Genomic DNA, 22,013 nt, shown 5'->3' with positions numbered 1-22,013 from the left:
AATATTTTTCTTAAAGTTAAATTTTAACATCTAAAGAGATACACTACTGTATTTGTACCAACCAAAGCAACAATTTTCAATTTACATTGGCCTTTGGAATTCTCACACCAATAGTCCTGAGAATCATAATAGCTTAAATGATTCAGGTGCTAGCCTAATTATTATATTGATTAAGCCATTTGGTTTTGAGTGATTCTAAACCATACCTTTTTAGAGAGCATGGATTTTCTTTGGAAACAATAGTGCAAGAGAAACCTTAAGATTATTTGCTCCCTACAATCAAAAATGCCTTCAGTGTCTGCGAAATTTACTGTAATATGTTATAGTGGATGGTCAGCCAGATAATTTTTTAATGTATTTATTCATCTCATTTATGAAATACATAAATTATCAGAATTTGTTTTTTAATATTAGAAGCAGTAATGTTGCTCAAAAGTTTTAAAAAGTAGCAGGAGGGTACTGAAGAGCAACATGAACAGATCTATACCTTACTGAGTATCTGGAAACCAAAAAAAAAAAAAAACCTTACTTACCTTAAGTTTTGCATTGCTCAAAAGTCACTCTTACCTATGATTTCAACTCAATGATTCATAACTCGGGGTTATTTCTTGAAGGTTAAGATATCCACCAGCTAGCATTTTTTATAATGATTCCACCTTTCCATTTAGAATAATTTTTTTACAATATAAAGGCAGAACATCCTCACCTAAAGTTATAACCTACTAAACATAATTTTATGGTTTATGAGTTAAATTTAATAATTTAATATTGCTTGAATGATTCAAGAGTTTAGAAAATTTTAGCATCAGTATTTTGAACATTAATTCTAATTATGCAAAGTGACATATGGACTTTTTATCATTTCTTTTTAAATAACTGTTGTGTTAATCTAGGTGCTCTGAGAAGCAGATGCTGAGACAGCAGTAAATGGGGAAGAGTTTGTGTTGGCGTGAAATGGAAGAGTCCAGAGAGGTCGAGAGACAGGTCCGATCCCAAATGAAGGAGAGAGAAAGAGAAGATTGGGAAGAAGGAAGTTTGGGTGGGACCCCGGTACCCTGGACCACAGTGGATAGAAGCCTCAGCAAAGCGGTTGGTGAGTCCTTGAGCTCAAGTTGGAGGACAAAGAAATCCTTTGTCTTCTTAGGCTGATCTGCCTTAGTATTCTACGGCACCTGCTCATTGGCTGGAAGCCACCGGTCAGAGGCCTGTCCTCAGCTCAAACCCTGAGGGCAGTTTAAAGTCTAACAGCTGGAGCCCTCAGTTAAAGGCTTTCCCTATAGTAGGAAGCTTGTCAGGCACATTCGCATGGCTGCCACAACCCCTAATTCAGCACCTCCAAACCTGGCCTTCTTCATGATTTCTGCTTCGAAGTTGTGAACCGCACACTGGAAAGCTCCATCCGAATGATCTGCTGACATCTCAGATTTAGTGATCCAGTGCTTTCCAAAATGAATACATCAGTTCTATCTAACTCACATCACTGTTCCGCAAGTACCAAGGGCAACCTGTCTCTTCTCCCCTTTGCCTTCCAGATCCAAATAATGGATTTTGTGGATCAAATCTCTACCCCATTTTTCCCTTCTGTCCCTTCTGTAGGCTCCCTGTGTTACTGCTATAGTTTAGACTCGTTACCTTCATGCTACGTTATCTGTATTGTTGGCCCCTCTGCAGGTGTCTCCCGTCTCCCAGCTCTCCTTTGTAATACTCTGAAAATGCTGTTGCCAGGTTACTCTTTTCGGAAGGACAGTTTTCACTGTATTATTAACGTACTTAAAAAAACAAACGCGACGTCTGGGTGGCTCATTTGCTTAAGCGTCTGCCTTCCATTCCTTCTGATCCTGGGGTCCTGGGATCGAGTCCTGCATCAGGATCCTTGTTCAGCCGGGAGCCTGCTTCTCCCTCTGCATGCCACTTGCCCTGCTTGTGCGCGCGCTCTCTCTCTCTGACAAATAAATAAAATAAAATCCTTAAACAAACAAACACCTTCAATGGCTTCCAGTTTCTTACAACATGAACATCTATATCCATAACCTGTCATTCAGGGGCCTCCACGATCAGGCTCCAATCAGGCTTTTCGATTTTACCTCCTAAAATTCCTTTTACACACACTGATTGCAGTCTTCTTGAGTTACAGCAATACCACAATTATGCTCTGAACTTTCCTACCTTCATGGAATTTCCTCACAGCCGTGCTTTCATTCCTGTCAGTCTTGTCTCTGTTGCTTCCAAACCATCCATCACAGCCGTGCTCAAATGTTATTTCATCTGTGGATCTTTCCCCAAATCCCTTAACTGGAAATACTCTATTTGCTGACCTTTGTTGGTAGGTAAAATATACTACCAGTTTATAATAAAATTCGTGTTATGGGAGGCGGTGATGAGTGAACATTAGCAAACATGCTTTGAAATGGTTTTGTGAGGAAACATGTATTATTTGGTTTATGTAAATACAAAATACTATAATCCAGCAGGAAGGCATAAATTCTGGGTAGGCAGAACTTTTAGCCCTTAGCCCTGAAACACGGAAATCACTCATTTCAAAAGAAATGTTTTGGTGTCATGGACGACTGGCGCGTAGCAGGCAGGTACACAGTAAATTTCCTGACGATTGGAAATCACGCGATACAGTAAAGCAATGCTTACTACGGTATTTCAGTGAGTGAACGAAACGTGGAGCCACAATGAACATAAGTGGCTGAAGTACTGTAGAGATAGCTCAAGTATATGTAGGAAAAACTATTTCTTTAAGGACCAGAACAAAATATAAGGCACAATGACAAACTTGAACAAATTTTGGTATCGTGTGTATGAATGAAGCAAGTATTTGTCAGGGCGCCTGGGTGGCTCAGTCAGTTGAGTGTCGGACCCTTGATTTTGGCTCAGGTCCATGATCTTGGGGTTGTGAGATTGCCTGGAGTCGGACTCTGAGCTCAGTGGGGAGTCTGCTTGTCCCTCTCCCTCTGCTTTTCCCCTAGCTTACACTCTCTCTCTCTCACTCAAATAAATAAATAAATAAACAAATACACAAATAAATAAAATCTTTGAAAAACAAATAAATAAATGAAGCAAGTATTTGTTGAATATTAGCACCTGGCAAAACACAGGAAAGAGAATTAGGTAAATACATTAGCTTGTACGCGATGTTATAGTAATGCCTTTGCTGCCTTTAGTTATGGTTTATGTTGGCAATAAATTTAAACACGAAACATTTGGGGAATAAATGAAACACTACTTTGGATCAGCCTATGGTCTGTGGTTTTTATAGTTTTGCTAAGAAAGATGCCAAAACGATGCAAATGCAAAAACTGCAATTTTATTTCCATTCTCTGAGCACTCTCGGTCCCAAGCATCTTGCTGCTTGTACCCGCTTCACCCCGTCGTGGCTCCACTGAACTCCACTGCACTACAAGATTCTTGAGAGTAAGCTCTACGTTGACTCAGCTTTGTATCTTCATAATTATTTGCACATGCACGAGTGAAGGGAATGAGATCCACAGAAAAGACAGTCAGGACAAATAGAAGGAAACATAAAGGCTGATCATATGGACCAAGAAGGAAAGGGAATTGGTGGTAGGCTGAGAGAAGAGTGTGTGAGAAGCACTTTCTGTCTGTGGAGAAACTGTGAGAAAAGAAGCTGAACTGGTCAAAGCCAAATCGTGAAAAACCCACATGTCATGCTAAAGAGTTTGGACTTTATTCTTTAGGCAACGGGAAATCATTCAAGGAAGTGGAAAGACAAGACTTGTATTTTAGAAAGATCATTCTGGCACCATAGAAGTTAGCTGGGGATGTGAGGGAGGGATAGACATGTGACAGTGGGGGCAGGGAGACCAATTAGATGGAGGCTGTTCTAGGGTTTCAGACAAGACATGACTGGGGTTGTTAGTCTTAAAGCCAAAGTGATGGGAAGGAAGCAAAGGGGAGGGATCTGAAAAATATCCGGAAGTTCTAAGCAACAGGAGCTGGTGATTGTACACAGGCAGTGAAAGAGAGAGAGCGTCTAGGACAGATCTTGGATATTTGCGTGGTGGTGCTATCCGTGATAGCAGTGCTTTAGGACAGATACTGAGTTCTGTTTGGGGACCTGAGAGGTGGGAAAATAATGGGGCTCGTAAAGCAAACAGAAGAAATTCGATTCAAGGGACAGCTGGAGAACCAAGAGAGAGTTGTTTTTAATACTGTACTTTCACTGTGCTTTAACTTTTCATAGCTGGGGCCATCATTCTTTCCTTCTAATCATTTGTTCAGGCTTTCAGAACCTTTTAATATTCATACTGTCTGTGGAAGAGCCCTAACAGAATCCTCTATTTTCCTTTATACATAAGGACCCCTTGATCTAGTGTATGTATGTTCCCTATGTTTTACTGATCCTACAGAGCCCCTCCCCATCCTCACTATTCCAAGGGTAAAATTTAGGAAGAGACCTAGTAGGCCACTAGGTCATTCTAACAGGAAATTACTTTTCAACATATAATAAGAACATCTTGGACATTTTAGAACCCTCAAAGAATAACACTTCCCTTATATTTTTTTGTATCAAATTGCGAATGAGACTTTTTGGTGAGCAACAGTATAAAACTATAAAATTGAAGCTGCAAATTCTTAAATACTAGTAGAATCCTTGAAGATAATATTTTCATAGGCAAAAGATGTCATGCTCCTTTAAAAAAAAATCAGTCTCTACTTTTCTACAGCAGTACATTGTCCTTCAAAACAAGCAGAGTGGGGAGCCTGGGTGGCTGGGTTGGTTAATGGCTGCCTTAGGTCATGATCCTGGGGTCCTGGAATGGAGCCCTGAGTCAGGCTCCCTGCTCAGTGGGGGAGTCTGCTTCTCTTTCCTCCTCTATCCTCCCCCCCCCACCAGCCCCCTCTGCCCATGCTCTCTCTCTCTCAAATAAATAAATAAAATCTTAAAACAAAACAAAACAATTATTTCTAAGGGCAGGACTACAAAGATAGCAAAGGTAGTTGATGTTTAAAATTTAAAAAGGAGAGAGGAAAAAACATTCTTGTTTAACTGAATATCGAACTGTTTCTCCATTGAAAAGCAAAAATGCCTGCTTTAAAAAATGAAATAAATATGATAAACTCAGAACCAACATAAAACAGCTCACTGTCTCAAATAATTTACTTTATCTTATTAAGGATACATTTATATCCATGGGGGAAATAAGTAAATTTTTCACATAAGTAAAAATTTTGGGACATCTCACCCCATACTTCCCCGTACCAGCACAACCTTGAAAAAGTAACTTTGTGCATTGTTCAAATGTGTTTCTAACAAGAAAGAACTCTTTTCTTTATACGGTTCCTTCTTGTAGTGCTCAAACGTCAATTTTAACCTTGCTGAAATCAGCATGTTCCGTGCTGACTCTTTCTTCACTGTCAAAGAGTAATTTTTAAATCCACTCATTTCAATCATAATACTTGGAATCTTGAAATGGTCAGGATCACTTACAAATTTCAAAACCCAAGGGCTAAAATGGCTAACAGACCTATACGTGAAAATCATTTATTTTTACCAGTGATATGAAACCACCTCTGGGGACATACAAATCATCTCAAATTGTACCAACTTGATGCTTAACATCTCTTAAAGCAGAAAGTGAAAAGCTTTAAACTGTAGGAGAATTGCTAAATTTCAGACAACACATATTTACACTGGAATTTAACCCCAAACCCTGGAACTGATACTCAAATTATCTATGACACATAGACCAGAATTGAAGCATTTGAATTCTCAACACAGAGATCTTCTTACATAGACGACAAACAAATTTACAGCTGCCAAGTTTTATGATTCGGTCAGAAGACGATTTGTTGAAATTTTTTTCCATGATCTCAACATCTTCAGGCTTCAGAGAGTGAAGTCAGAGAAATTGTAAGTAGTGCAATAACTAAAATATGAAATACTTCAAAGCCTACTTCTAAGAACCAGGACAGTAACTTGAATTCATTGTACTCCAATTCTGAGATGTGCAGGTACTGTTTATAGACTTCCATTTTCTTTGTTTTGGTTCCTGAATAATTATAGATGTCCACAGGATAGTTTGGCTATGCCATTTCAATAGACTGTTTTCGGTAGTCTATTTTTCACTTGTTCTTCTTAGTGAATATTTTTTCTTGAAAATGTTATTGGAGATAACTCTGACAATGAGGGAAGAAATTCTGTATTTCAGAAGCTCACTGGGGAAAAAAGTTGCACATGTATTTAGCATCTTCTGTATTTCAGGCACTGTACTGGGTGTTTTCACTTCTATTTACTCGAAATGCCTCAATTTATGTCAACTCCAAATAGGCGCAGTGTATTAGCTGGTATGTAACAAATTACCACAAATTAGCAGCTTTAAACACCTGACATTTATTAGGTCACTGTTCTGAAGGTCAGAAGTGTGGTCATGGTGTGACTGGTCTTAAGTAGCTAAAATGAAGGTGTTGGTCAGGCTGCATGCTCATCTGGACCACAGGGTCCTCTTCCAAACAGAATTCAGTTCCTGTGACTATAGAAATGAGACCTGCATTTTCTTGCTGGCTGTCAGCAGGGAGCTACTCTCAGTTCATGGAGACCTCCTGCATTCTTTGCCATATGGCCCCCTCCATCTTCAAAGCCAGCAGTGGAGAATCTACCTTGGGTTGAACTCTCCCCACACTTCAGATCTCTCAAGGAAGGTCCTAGTCCCTTTTATAGACTCACCTGATTAGGTTAGGATATCTGATTATCTAGGATGATCTCCCTGTTTTAAACTGATCTGAGATCTTAATTACATCTGCAACATCCCTTCACAGCAGCACTTAGGTTAATGTTTAATTGAATAACTGGGAGAAAAGATGTGTACACCAGTGGGTGGGGAGTCTTGGGGACAATCTTAGATCCTGCTTATCACTCTTACAAGAATGTAATCCAAGTGTCCACTAGGCTGTCTTCTCATCTGAAGGTTTGACTGGGGAAGACTGTGCTTCGGGCTGATTCAGGTTCTTAGGATTCATTTCCTTGTGGCTGGCTATATGACTGAGGACCTTGGATTTTTATTGGCCATTGGCTAGGCACCACTCATCAGTGTTAGAGGCTACCCATCGCTCCCTGCCATGTAACCTTCTCTATAGGCAATTCACAACATGGCTGTTTGCTTCTTGAAGGCCAGTAGGAGAATACCTTTCTCCAGTCTGCTAAAACAGAGTCTTCTATGATGTAATCTAATCATGAGAGTGACATTACCTTTCCCATATTCTTTTGGTTCAGAGCAAGTTACAGCTTTTATCCAACACTCAAGGGAAGGAAATTATGCAAAGGTGTGACTCACTGAGAGTCACCTTATGCTGTGTCTGCCAGAAAAAGTACACTCAGAGTGACTGTGGAAGAAGTTCAAATCAAAGTGGATTTCAGTTTGTCTGAGTTCCATGAACAGGTCCTTGGGGGGTGCAACTTTAGGTGTGTTGAGTGTACAGTAGTTGCCATTAGAATGTCAATCCAAATGGATAAAAGGATGTCCTATCTTCAGACCCCAGACCTATAGCCAATTGTGTGGGTATGAATCCCAGTTCTGTCATGGATTAACTATGCAACTTTACTTCTGTGCCTCAGTTTTCTCCTCTGAAAAATGAATATGGTAGTACCCCCAATTAAAGGTCAGTATGAGGATGAAGAAGATACCATTTAAAAAGCCTGACATACAGTAAGTGCTCAGTAAATATTAGACATTATTTTAAATTCCTTATTTCCCTCTTGGTGATCTACAGTGCATCTGTCATTCATGAATTTATCTAAATTTTTAATCCCGTGTATTTTGTGTGATATGAGGATTTTGGTGTACCTTGTCCAGGCTCCTCAATTTTAAGGGCTCATCCTTAAAGTTCATTTAACATGTTTGAATTATATGTGTTGTGTTCTTCAGTTGAGGTTGAGTGGTAGATTACACGTAAGAGCTGATAAAATCCGGTGAGTGTTGGTACTTAAAAATATATATACAGTTTGTAGTGCTGATTAAAGAGCTGTGTGTAGGAATGCTCATACACATGGCCAAACATCCTGGGAATTTACACAGTCTGTGTGTCGGGGGAAAGCTGACTCAGATTTACTGAATTAAACTGAGTAGCACCAATTCTGTGCTCAGCTCTACACCAAACTCTCTACAGGAACGAAAATGAGATAAGCCTCATTTCCTATTCTGGGGCTTATAGTGTTGCTAAGGAAACAAAGCTCATACATATTAGACAGACATAATATAAGATTGCATGGGATTGCATTAAAATGAGATAAATGAGTATATGGGTATGAGTGACATAGGATCTCAAAGGAAGGAGGATGGATCAGGGAGGGTTTCCTACACAAGCTTGAGACCGGTTTGGATTACAAATAGAAGCTGGATTATTGAAACGTGAGTTTATCATTGTTCTCATCTTGTCACAGCAGACGTTAGGGTAACAGGGATTAAAATACCCATTTGAAACATGGGAAACAAAATGCCAAAATATGAAGTGACACGATCCATATCATCCTGCCAAGTGTTAACATAGGATCGTGTTGTCTAGTTTTTTTGTTTGTTTTAAACAGAAAACCCTACCATTAATTTTTTCAGTATCTCACAACTTGAGAAAATGTGAGTAGCCTTACATGTAATTGCATATGAGTATCAGAGACAACAAAACAGGATATTAATTTCTCATCTAATTAAAAGATGTCACAAAGTATAAAATGCTCCCTCTTGTCTTACAGTTATGTAAGTCGAAAAAGTACTTTCGGGTCCACACTTTCTTTAGATTGCCACGACAAGTCTTTGACTAGAGAGCACGCTTTATAGCTAGCTACATTCTATGTGATAACCTATCTACAAAGTTATATTTCACGATATGTAATGGGAGAATGTATTTTAAATGGCTATTTATAAATCGCATTAAATCATACAGGCAACATTATTCGTTGAGAAAGCTAGTAATTGAATGTTATTATCCAATTGTTTATGACCTTATCATTTTTCAGAGTCTCTCAGAAACCAATTTTCTACAGTGAGCTATTGGAGTAAGTAGAAAGATAGTCAGAAATTCTTATAAGCTGAAGTCTACTTCTCCCAGCCATAAATTCTTTGTCTAGTAAATACAAGTTCATCCCGTGCTTGGAAAGCAGAGCACTACACTTCTTTTCAGCTATTTTAGTACATCTTGAATGTGTTTCCTTTTTAACTGAGAAAAGAATTGTACTCATAAATTCTCCCTGAACTCCTGAAAGTCACAGTGAGCACTGCCTACAGAGAATCCATTCCAGTAGATAGCCCTGGGATCAATATTGATAGTGACATTGAATAAATGGGTTGGATCTTCCCTTTTAAACACTCAAGGCTACAAGTAATGCAATCTCAAGGCAACAGATGAGGAAAAATAGGCGTGGGGGTGGGGTATCCAGTCTTACGTCTTACTGCACTAGAAACTAGATTAATCGTCTTTTGAAACCTCTGTCTATTTTCAAGTCAGACAGGAGAGAGGGACGGGACCTCCTACATTTACTTTAACCTGAAGGTTGCCTGTTTTTTGTTTGTTTTACTGCAGGGTATGTGCCACTGAAGGGCACCTGGCTAAGGGGGCAAGTGGGGTTAAATTCCGTTCTTACTTAGCTTTTGCCAATCTATGTGCCTACATGGGAATATATCTGCTTGGATGAAGTTGGCATCCTTCTAGTAGATGGCCCTACTGAAAGCCACCCTATTTGTAACCAAGCAAATGTATTAACCGTACCCGGAGAACTTGAACCACTGTGATAAATGTCTTCACTCTGCTTATTCTAGTTAAAAGTGAGTGCCTCCTTCCTCTGTGAAGACTGTGTGAAGAAGAAAATTTTCAACTCATAAAGACAACTTTCAACTCTCTTTAATAGAGAAGAAGAGAAAAATACTCCAGCTTCATAAAAGGCTATTGTTTGTTAATTCTACCTTTCTGTCATGACATTTCAAAGAAAATATTTAGCTCTGAAATAAAATATAATGTCACCAGTCCCTTACATGAATTCTTACCCCCGCTAAACAGTTCTACGGTGTGACTCCCAAACACACGTTGTAATTTTATAGTTGACGTTTTACCTCAAACTCAGAAAGCTCTCCTTTATTTTTTCTGCCCTTCAAAATTCCCCTTCCTCCATGTTTCAAAGCTTAGGACAAGGTCTACCTTTTCCAAGAACCATTTCATTTTTCTCTCTTCTATGCTAGAATATTCCTCTATTCTGTCTGTTCATCTCCATAACATACAATTGGGTTGACACAGCCCAGACTGTAGGAAAAGACCTCATCAGTCTTAAGCAGAGTGGCTTGGGTTTAGTGGGGGTGGAGCAGCAGCCTCCGTAGGAAGACAGATTTAGATAAAAGGTGAAGTTGGTGGCAGTAATGGCATTGGGCAATGCCATGGAGTTGATGAGAGGAGGCATTCACCAAAAAGAAACAGCACCACTTCAATCTTTAGGCCCCCAGCAGAGACTACTGTCATTAGCATGCTCATGGGCCCACATAGAGAGCTCTTGATCCCTCTGATACTGCCTGGGAAAAGAAAGGAAATCTGGGTAACTAGGACAGGTTTCACCTCGTAAGTACTCACCCAGAGACTCTGTAGAGTATCTACTATTTTATAATTCTGCTCAAAACCCCTCGACTGTCTTACCTTAGGCCAATGAATGGGGAATCCTAGTATGCACAACCACTGGCATGCCCAAATTGCCTCTGTGCAACTCAGCTACCCTCTTGAGCTATTCCCTGCTTTATTTTACTGTGTATTTACTTCCTTCTCCATCTCCATACTGCCTTTTTCTAGCACATTAGTTCTTTGCCCTAATATCAGGATTAGTCTTTGAGCGTGAGGATAATGTGGTCAAATAGTCCTTGCGAGTAGAGCAGTAAGTAAGTAGCTGGGAACCTAATAGACAGAAACACACCAAATTAACCTGTCCACTCTTTCTGAAATGTGCCCTGGTGTCTTTGCTCATACAAGTTTCTCTACCTTAATTAATTTTCTCACTTTCTCAACCTATTAAAATCAAACCCATCCTTTAATATTTAAATCAAACACTACTTCTTAAAGTATTTCCTGAAATACATGTTTTTTTTGTTTTTTTGTTTTTGTTTTTTTTTACTTCCTCTTGGCATGTACCTTACAGATTTAGAAGCACCCTGAGGCGGGATGAGAGCATGGAAGGCCAAATGGATGAGTCAGGATGCCAATGGTCCTGGATAGTAAGTAAGGGTGTAGTGATTGGAGAGAGAACGTAAATCACCTCTAGCATGTTAACACTAAGAATGTGGAGCAAGTGGGAAAGCTGGTCTGGATCCAAAAACTGTAGCCAAAATTTTGGATATAATTAGAGTATTGACGCCAATGTGAAGAATCAGTGGATGATTCATGGGGGTAAACGTGGAGCAAAGCATGTTGGATAACATTTTGAAGTTCACATCTAGCTCTAGATAATCTTTTTTTTTTTAAGATTTTATTTATTTGTTTGTTTGTTTGTTTAGTGCAAGCAGGGGAGGGGCAGAGGGAGAGGAAGAGATTCTCAAGCAGACTCCATGCTGAGTGCCAGCCCGTCCCAGGGCTTGATCTCATAACCCCGATCTCATGACCTGAACTGAGACCTGAACTAAAATCCAGAGTGGGCCACTTAACCAACTGAGCCATTCAGGCACCCCTCTAGATGAATCTTTCTTCCTTTCCAAAGAGTTAGTACTTGTGAGGTAGTTCCAGAATTTTCAGTCCTTAGTTTGTACTTTTCTTATAATACTTATCATGCTATGCTTTGAAATGCTCATCCCTCTTACTATCTTATAAGCTTCTTAAGTTAGACACTGGTTTACTCTTACTCATCTCACCTGCATCATCTAATGCAGCGCCCTTTACCCAGGGATGTCAACAAATAACTTTTGAATTGTAGCTTTGAAGATGAGTTGAATTAATGGAAACTATTAAGAATTTAGTACATGTTGAGATTACAGACATCCAGTGGGAAATATTCCACAATCAGTTGGAGGTGAAAGACTCCATGTTCAGAGGGATCGGATGGATGAACAGATATATTGGGATGATTTCCATATAAAGGTGAAAGCCAAAGACGTATGTGCAGAGATAAAAAACCTCTAAGTTGAGGGCTAATTAGAGGGGGATAAAAATTCATTTATTCAATCAATATTTATTAATTATTTAGAAAGTTCCAAACACTTAGCTATGCATAACTATACAAATAAACTTAAAGGAATAAGAAATAGTCTCTCCAATCAAAGATTTTCAGTCCTCCAGTGGTGTGACATACTGATAAGGAGATGGTTGTCATATATATGAAGTGGAGAAAGAATATTCAAAAAGGTAGGTGTGACTAGCAATGTCTTCAAAAAATGAAGACAAAAAGGAGCACCTGGGTGGCTCAGTCAGTTAAGTGTCTCCCTTTGGCTCAGGTCATGATCCCAGAGTCCTGGGATCGAGCCCCGCATCAGGCTCCCTGCTCAGGGAGCTTCTCCCTCTGCCCCTCTGCCCACACATGTGTGCACACTCACTCTCTCTCTCTCAAATATATAAATAGAATCTTTTTAAAAAATGAAGACAAAAGGAAAACAATTTTATTTGCCCATAATGAGATCACTGACCATCTTTGAAAATTCTGTTTCCTAGGCAGATCTGTGGCAAATCTGCTTAATGTTTGTCATACTGGTTATGTGATGACATAGAAAATACATATACATTTTATAAAGTCTTGCATTATTATTTGGTACAACACCTGCTAGGAAAATTCACCTATCTCCATGTTTCTTTTTCTTCCAATTTCTTCTTTTTCAGCCAAATGTGATGCTCTGAATAATCTAAATGTTTTCTCTGACGTTCATTCATAAAGATGGGATTTTAATGGTCATGTTAGTTCAAATCTTAGGGTTCCAGAATCCTATATAAATGAATTGTTTAGAAAAACAGTGGTGGCAAATAGCGTAATGAGGTTATCTACAAAGTCCAATTTTGTTCTCTCTTTATGATAAAGTACTTTGCATCTTCAATATAATTTTAGACATCTAGAGAAGATTATGCAGGAAGATCATTTCAAGGCAATCACCATATTTAAAGATTTGAATTAAATATTGGCGGTCCATTTTGCTCACTCAAGTTTTGTTCAGTGTTATTTGTGCCTCCGCTGGTAGCTTACAGTTTCACATCATTCGAAACGAAAAGGAAGTTCTTTTCAGCTAAAACAAATTCTACAACATCTCACCAGGAAAAAAAAACGTTGCCTTTCCCATAAATTACCAAGTATTTAGAAAGGTGTGGAGCCCACATGCAAAAGGATTGCAACATATTGAGGAAAATACAATGAACCCGTTATGGAGACTTAACACTGGCCGTGTGTTGCAAAGAGATTATGCATCACTGTGGATATGAAAGTACATCACACAGAGACCAGTACACAGCACGTGCCCTGCAAATGTTAGTTCAAGTCTAAGCTGTTTACTTCTCTAGTGTATAAGGGGATAAAGATTCAGTTGAAAGGTATCATTAATCAATGGTTATTCATTTTATTGACAAATCAATTATAGACACAAGTGAGAGGATTATCCCTGAGGTCTTAATGGAAAATGGCTTTAGAGAATCTGAGAACAAAGCCTTCCTTGGGTGAAGGGGAAAATGAAGTTGTTTATTTTTCTAAAGCATCCTATTCTGGATTCTGGTCTGGATACAATGAAAAACTAATGGTGATAGGTCTTTTTTTTCATTCCTTTATTAATTGTTACTATCTTCATAAAATCATTTTTATATTAAACACATGAATTTAAAATATGATATGTAATTTAATTAAGATTTTGATGCCGTTTCTCAAATATCTACGGTAACTGATAGCACATGATTTGAGAAATATTCAGAAATTATTGGCAGCATTTCTTTTCTCTTTCTTTCTTTCTTTCTTTCTTTCTTTCTTTCTTTCTTTCTTTCTCTTTCTTCCAATGGGTTATATTAGTTTCAGGTGTACAATATAGTGATTCAACAGTTCCATACATTACTCAGTGCTTATTAAGCTAAGTGTACTCTTAATCCCTGTCACCAATTTCACCCATCCCCCTACCTCCCTCCTTCTGGTAACCATGTTTATTCTGTATAGTTCAGAGTCTGGTTTTTTTGGTTTGTTTCTTCCCCCCACCCACACCCTTTTGCTCACTGTTTTGTTTCTTAAATTCCACATATGAGTGAAAGCATATGGTATTTGTCTTTCTCTGACTGACTTATTTCACTTAGCATTATACTCTCTAGATCCATCTATATTGTTGCAAATGGCAAGATTTCATTCTTTTTATGGCTGAATAATATTCTGTTGCATGTTTATACCACTCTTCTTTATCCATTCATCTGTCAGCACTTGGTCTGCTTCCAAAGTTTGGCTGTTGTAAGTAGGGCTACCATAAACAAGGGGTGCATATATACCTTCGAATTAGTGTTTTTGTATTCTTTGGGTAAATACCCAGTAGTGCGTGAACTGGATCTTAGGGTAGCTCTATTTTTAACTTTCTGAGAAACCTCCATACAGTCTTCCACAGTGGCTGCAGCAATTTGCATTCTTCCCAACAGCGCACGAGGCTTCCTGTTTCTCCACATCCTTGCCAACACTTGTTTCTTGTGTTATTGATTTTAGCCATTCTGACAGGTGTGAGGTGATAGCTCATTGTGGTTTTGATTTGTATTTTCTTTTTTTTTTTTAAGATTTTATTTATTTATTTGAGAGACAGAGAGTGAGAGAATACAAACAGGGGGAAGGGCAGTGGGAGAGGAAAAAGCAGGCTTCCTGCTGAACAGGGAGCCCGACATGGGGCTCAATCCCAGCACCCTGGGATCAGGACCTGAGCTGAAGGCAGATGTTTAACCAAATGAGCCACCCAGGCACCCCTGATTTGTATTTTCTTGATGATGAGTGATGTCGAGCATCTTTTCATGTGTCTGGTGGCCATCTGGATGTCTTCTTTGGAGAAATGTCTGCTCCTGTCTTCTGCCCATTTTTAAATTGGATTATTTCTTTTTTAAGTTTTGGGTACTGTTTATTGGATATGTCATTTGCAAATGTCTTCTCTCATTCAGTAGGTTGTCTTTTAGTTTTGTTGGTTGTTTCCTTTGCTTTACAGAAGCTTTTTATTTTGATGTAGTCCCAATAATTTATTTTTGCTTTTATTTCAATTGCCTCAGGAGACATATCTAAAAAGGTGTTGCTACGGCCAATGTCTGAGAGATTACCACCTGTCCTTTCTTCTAGGATTTTTATGGTTTCAGGTCTCACATTTAGGTTCTTAATCCATTTTGAGTTTATTTTTGTGTATGGTGTAAGAAAGTGGTCCAGTTTCATTCTTTTGCTTATAGCTGTCCAGTGTTCCCAGCACCATTTGTCAAAGAGACTGTGCCTATTCTTGCTTCCTTTATTGAAGATTAACTGACTCTATAATTGTGGGTTTATTTCTAGGCTCTCTATTCTGTTCCATTGATCTATGTTGTTGTGTGTGTGTGTGTGTGTGTGTGTGTGTGTGTGTGTGTGTGCCAGTACCATACTGTTTTGATTACTACAGCTTTGTAATACAACTTGAAGTCTGGAATTGTGATGCCTCGTTTTGGTTTCCTTTTTCAAGATTACTTTGGGTGTTTGGGGTTCTTTGTAGTTCCACACAAATTTTAGTATTGTTTGTTCTAGTTCTATGAAACATGTTGTTGGTATTTTGATAGGAATTGTATTAAATCTGTAGATTTCCTTGTGTAGTATAGACATTTTAACAATATTTGTTCTTACAGTCCATGAGCATGGAATGTCTTTCCATTTCTTTTATCAAAATTTTATAGCTTTCAGAGCACAGGTCTTTCACCTTCTTGATTTTGTTTATTCCTAGGTATTTTATTATTTTTGGTGTAATTGTAAATGGAATTGTTTTCTTAATATCTCTTTCTGCTGCTTCATTATTAGCGTATAGAAATTATTAGCAGCATTTCTTAATGGAAACTCCACTAACTCCATTTTATTTGAATTTAAGCAGCAAACACCTAGCATGATCTTTTAACCAGGAATAAATTATTCACCATGTGATTTCATAAGAATATATTGACAAATTTAATGCTCATAAATGAAGCTAATAGTGAGATAAATCAAATTCAAATCTTTATTAAGTAAGGGACTCATTTAACAAATGGAATGGCCCCTTTTTGCTGGATATTACTCTGGGCGCTGGCACTAGAGCTATGAGGAACTGTGAAGGGTCTGGAATTTTACTCTACTGTCAAGCTAGTAAGCTAGTCTGTTACTGTGTCATGATGCTGGCAAAAGACAGAGACTCTTGAGTCAGAGACACAGGACTTCATTGCTCATGGCACAGCAGGCAGAATAAGCTTCATGTTCACTCGTGTCAATTTGTCACTCTCCCCAAATGCCACTGAACGACAGGGGGGACATATGTGGGTGCCACACACTCATTGGATTGCATGACAGGGGAACATTGTGCTTGGTGAATCTATCAATTTCAGAATGAACGGTAACAAGCCTGTCCTTTGTCTGGGAGTTGTTACTTCTTCCCTCCAAAGTTGCTTGATACTAACATATCCCTGAAAAATGGCCCAGGCAAAGACCACTGAGGGTCTTGTATTCTTATCAGATCTAACAAGACAATGCAGAGATTCTCAGGACCCATGAGCAGATTGCCTCTCCCCACAAAAGCCCTAAATCCTTGCCCTTGAGCTTACATTCTGAGGTTAAGATTCTTACTGGTTTAAGGGATTTCATAGTAGGCTGTTTTATTCAAGAACTACTGTCAACATTACCCTGAAGCTAGCACTGGTCTCTTCCTCATTTTCAGTTTTTACGCTCCCTGTTGCTCTATTGTCTGTGGTTATTTACATCTTAAGTCTCATGTATTTGTCAGATTTTGCCCAATCCTATATCCCAGGAGCCACCTTGCTGTCCTCAAGACTGGACTGAGTTCCTCAGAGACATTTCCCAGGCAATTTCTTCAAAGCCTCACTACCCATTCAAAGTATCTCTTTTGCCTAAAGCAATTGTCCCATTTAGGTCTGAAGTCCGGGTCAGTCACAGTTTTGCCCAGGACATTGTTTAACAGTCCTGAGCTGGACTTCGAGACTGTGGGTCTCTGTATCTGGTCTGTCCAGCTGGCTGTTACACATCTATGGTCCTTTGCCCCTTCTTCCTATCCTCAGCTCTGGTTCTTCATAACATGATTGTGCACTGAAATTTTGTTTTGAATAACGACCAGTGTTAGAAAGAGAAAGGTTTGTTTATGTTACAGTTGCTCTGCTCTGAACAATCTAGAGAATCTGAAACACCTAAGTCTACTTTCTTTCTTTCTTTTCAAGATTTTATTTAATTATTTATTTAGAGAGAGAGAGAGAGTGTGTGTGAGTGAGGGGAGGGGCAGAGGGGGGGAGAGAGAGAGAGAGAATCTCAAGCAGACTCCTTGCTGAGCGCAGAGCCTGACACGGGGCTCGATCTCACATGGCCTGAGCCGAAGCCAAGAGTTGGACGCTTGACCAACTGAGCCACTAAGTCTACGTTCATAAAGGACTATAAAGAACCACAAATTCATCTTTGCTCTCCCAAGATAGAACCAGTGTTATGGGGTGACAGCAACAATGCTGAGAAATAGAAAAGAAAGGTGGTTTCTTAGAAGAGAGGGTAACTTGATGATGCCCATAGAAGGCTTATTATGTAACCTCAGATGAGATGATGTGGTATAAAAGAAAAGAAATATTTTGAACTATTCTGTAAAGTCCGGTTGTGTTTATTCTGGAAAACACTTCATCTGAATGCTCTTCCAAACAGTTTTAGGCACAGTAGTTGGGTTACCCATCAGTACACCACGATCCCGGTGATGACAAATGTGGTTAAGGAGAAAATAGAAGAGTAGGAGATTATGGCTGTATGGATAGGCCTGTGTCGTATGTCTAGATCACAACAGTTAATGTGTATGTATGACTAGGTACGTGAATGAGTCTGTATATAATACACTGTTTAAAGGGGGTTGTGTACTGTATCTATATTTACACACACACACATGTATGACCGAACTAACTAGCTCATAGTATGTTAGGTCCAAGATATCATGGTTTTAGAAGGCTGAAGTAGTCATCTCCTTACCAGTTTCGTTATGTCTTATAGAAATACATGTTCTGCATAGGAAAGAAAAAAAATGTTGTATAGGTGAGGAAATTTGTATGAAAAAGATACAGAGTGTTTGAAAGAAACTTAAAGTCTGTGACTAAATGAGAGAAGGAAATGACGTTTCGAATACAATGCAGTTGGCAGGATATATTAGAGAAAATTTATGTCATCGGCTAGCCAAAGAAAGAGGCATTTGGATGCTACTGACAGTCGATAAAATACGTATGAGGAAATGAATTTAAGTGTGGGGTGAAAAAAGGAAAGAGAAAATTGAAAGAGAACAAACTACAGAGAGGGAACACCAATACAAAAAATAAAATGTTTAGCCATATGTAATGATTTTAAATATCATCACGTTAGATTCTCAGTGATGGATCTGTGCTGACATGGCGTCTAGAATTTCCAACCAAGTACTCTGTTCACCTGGGATTAAAATCATTACTCTAGACTTGAGCCAAGGGCTTCCCTCTGTCGTGGCAGCTCAGCTGTTCGTATACTGGAGCATAGGAGTCTAAGTTGATCAGGCAGAAGTCCTTCTGGTTTCAGAATAAAATGACAAAGTCATGGTGCCCCCGTGAAGATGATGCTGTGTTCAAAATTGCAAATTCTGGCTTACGATAGTTTCAACATGGCGTTGCAAGCAAAGAACCTAAGTGACATTATGAGTTAACTAAAGTAAAGAAATCTACTAATGTTTCATAAGTTGCAGGAGGGGAATACATTTTTAAATATTACCCTCTACAGATGCCTAGTTTCTTAAGAAATTGCCCTTCTTTTTGGAAAATGAGACACCTTTTGGATTCATGCAAGCCAGTGCCTTGCCTGCTGGCTGCAGCTGAGTGCTCTGGGATATAGCTGTGACTATATCTTGCCATGAAGTAGGCTTTGGACCACTGGTAGGAAGAACTCCCTCCCAGAAACCAGAGAAATTCGAGAGGGATCTGAGAACTATGAGTCATGTTTGGCACATACTGAAAAGTACTGCTAAAAAGGTGGGCTCTGGAAGCCAAGAAATGAAGGAGATTAAGTGAGAGTCTATATCGTCCAGCACTGGGGGTTATTTGAATAACATACACTGAGCTCAAGTGAGCTTTTGATAGATACTTGATTGATGAACTCATTGATTAAATCTTCTCTAAGTATTTCCTATCCCTCATGAATTGTGGAGGCTAAAACCAGATTTGGTGTGTTGATGTCATTATCATATATGTATTCCAACACTGAGCAAACAAGTAAGTAACTTGTGTTGGTAAAACATAAAACTTGTTCTAGGTGGTGGGAATAAAAAGAAATACCAGAAGTGACCCTGTTATTAAGGGCTTATACCTTGGGAGACAAGACATATCCATAAAAGGAGAGATAATAACCCAAGATTGCACCAGCTTAGTTCTGAACATATTTGTTTCCTCTCTCTCCAGAAACTTCAGAGGCAAAGCTTTACTCCTTTGAACTAGTTTCTCTTTCCCTTTATTCCTCTTCAATCATCCTTTCACCATCATCCTCAATCCTGAGGAGCTGGAAAATTTAGATCATTTATAAGTTCTTGTCATAACTTAATTTGAGAAACACAGTGTAGGCAGTAATTGAGGAAGGGGAGTAAATGTGTGTGGGGGGTGGTAGTTGTCGGGCCTCTTACAGAAGGAGCAGGGCTCGGATAACTAGATAGATGTGGAATGGATATTGCAGGAAGGGGGAAGAGCCCAAGCAGCCCATGTTTGAGGAATAAACGAGTAGACATGTTTTGCTGAAATAGGTAGGATAAGGTACTCTGGGAGAAAAAAAAGAATGTTGAAGAGATATGGGGCAGTAGGCAAATTGTGAAAGATCCTTTTTTAAAAAAATTATTTATTTATTTATATGAGAAAGAGAGAGAGCATAAGCAGGGGAAGGGGGCAAAAGGAGAGGGAGAAGCAGACTCCTCACTGAGCAGGGAGCCTGATGTGGGGCTCAATCCCAGGACTCTGAGATCATGACTTGAGCCGAAGGCAGACACTTAATGGCCTGAGCCACCCAGGCACCCCTGTGAAAAATCTTTAATAGAGACTTATTAACCTGTAAGCAATGAAAAGTCAATATAAGTTGACATACATAACAATATAAGTTGACATATATTCCAAGTGTGTAATATATTCAAAGCAAGTTTAACAATTCTGCATTGATATTTAAGTGGAATAAAGATTTGAGAAGCTAAGAGTTGGACAGACTACTGTAACAAAAGCTAGAATGAATTAAATAATAGTCTTATTCAACTTCCTCCTTTTCTGATAAGGTGAGAGTGTGTGTGTGTGTGTGTGTGTGTGTGTGTGTGTGTGTGTGTGTATTAGGATGAAGGATGAGAATGTTTGAAGCAAAGGTTTTCTCAGGTCACAAGCTAATCAATAGCAGAGACAGACTGGGACTTACGTATCCTCACTCAGAATTTAGGACTATTTCCCCTTTATCATGATTAGGAATCTACTGCAACATTGGAGCTTAACAAATGAAGGCCTGAACTAGATACTGCCATTGAAATTGAGATGAAACAGACATTTGAGAGGAAGTGTAAAGTAAGAAACAATGGAGGCGTGATTGGTGATTGGATAGCATATTCCTTTCTTACAGCTGCACTAACAAATTGCCACAAACTTGATGGTTGGTCTAGAACAACACAAATTTATTATCTTACCATTCTGAAAGATCAGAGGTCCAAAATGGGTTCCACCAAGCTAAAAATCAAGGTGTTGGCAGGGCTGCATTCCTTCTGGAGGCTCTGGGAGAGGGTGTTTCCTTGTCTTTTCCAGCTTCTAGAGGTTGCCCGCCTCTCTTGACTTGTGGCTCAACTCTCATCTTCAAAGCCAAAAATGGCCTGTTGAGTCTTTATGAGGCCAAGTCACTCTAACACTGACTCTAAAGGATCCTTGTGACTACCTTTGGGCTCACCCACCAAACAGGATGATTTCCTTATTTGAATGCCACTGATTAGCAACCTTAATTCCATCTGCAACCTTAATTTCTCCGTGCTATGTAACATAATATATTCACAAGTTCCAGGGATTGGGACATGGACGTCTTTTTGGAGGAGGGGCATGTCCTTATTTTGCCTACTCTGTGTAGATTATATGGGAGGTAAAATAAATCAAGGATAACTCCAAGGTTTTGAACCTGGAAAAATGTAAAGAAAATGATAACAATGTCAGAAATAAGGCAGTTGAGAGGGGAAACGGACATTTTGGCAAATCATCTTGAGAAATGTTGAGTTTCAAATAATGCTATATTCAGATGAAATTTCCTAGCAGGCCTTATCAGTATTAGAAAAGTTGCTGTTTGGGGCGCCTGGGTGGCGCAGTCGTTAAGCGTCTGCCTTCGGCTCAGGGCATGATCCCGGGGTCCTGGATCGAGCCCCGCATCGGGCTCCTCTGCTGGGAGCCTGCTTCTTCCTCTCCCACTCCCCCTGCTTGTGTTCCCTCTCTTGCTGGCTGTCTCTCTCTGTCAAATAAATAAATAAAATCTTAAAAAAAAAAAAAAAGAAAAGTTGCTGTTTGACTACTGCTAATTACTACTATGGTAAGAACTTCTCCATGTTCTTAATTTTTCTATTTGTATGTTTCAGTATATTCAATAATTTTTGCAGTAATACTTCAATATAAAGCATATATAGAGATTTGTTATGCATCATAAAAACTCATATTATGATTAATATGTCTTACTCTTCTGGAATTTAGTTATTTTGCTTTTAAAATCATTTTCCCATGCATGGTTTTATATTATATACAAAAAACTGAAAACAAGGTTCTCTCATAGATCCAGTGTTCTAGTAGTTCTAGGCATCTTCAGATGAAAATACATCGTATTTTCTATAGTAGATACAATATTCAAAGTCCAGAGGCAGTTGGCC

Source organism: Ursus americanus, chromosome 25, assembly GCF_024610735.1.
Source record: "Ursus americanus isolate L20-20 chromosome 25, mUrsAme1.1.p, whole genome shotgun sequence".
Taxonomy (NCBI): Eukaryota; Metazoa; Chordata; class Mammalia; order Carnivora; family Ursidae; genus Ursus; species Ursus americanus.
The sequence above is the reverse complement of the archived record's forward strand: the minus strand, read 5'-3'. Positions refer to the sequence as shown.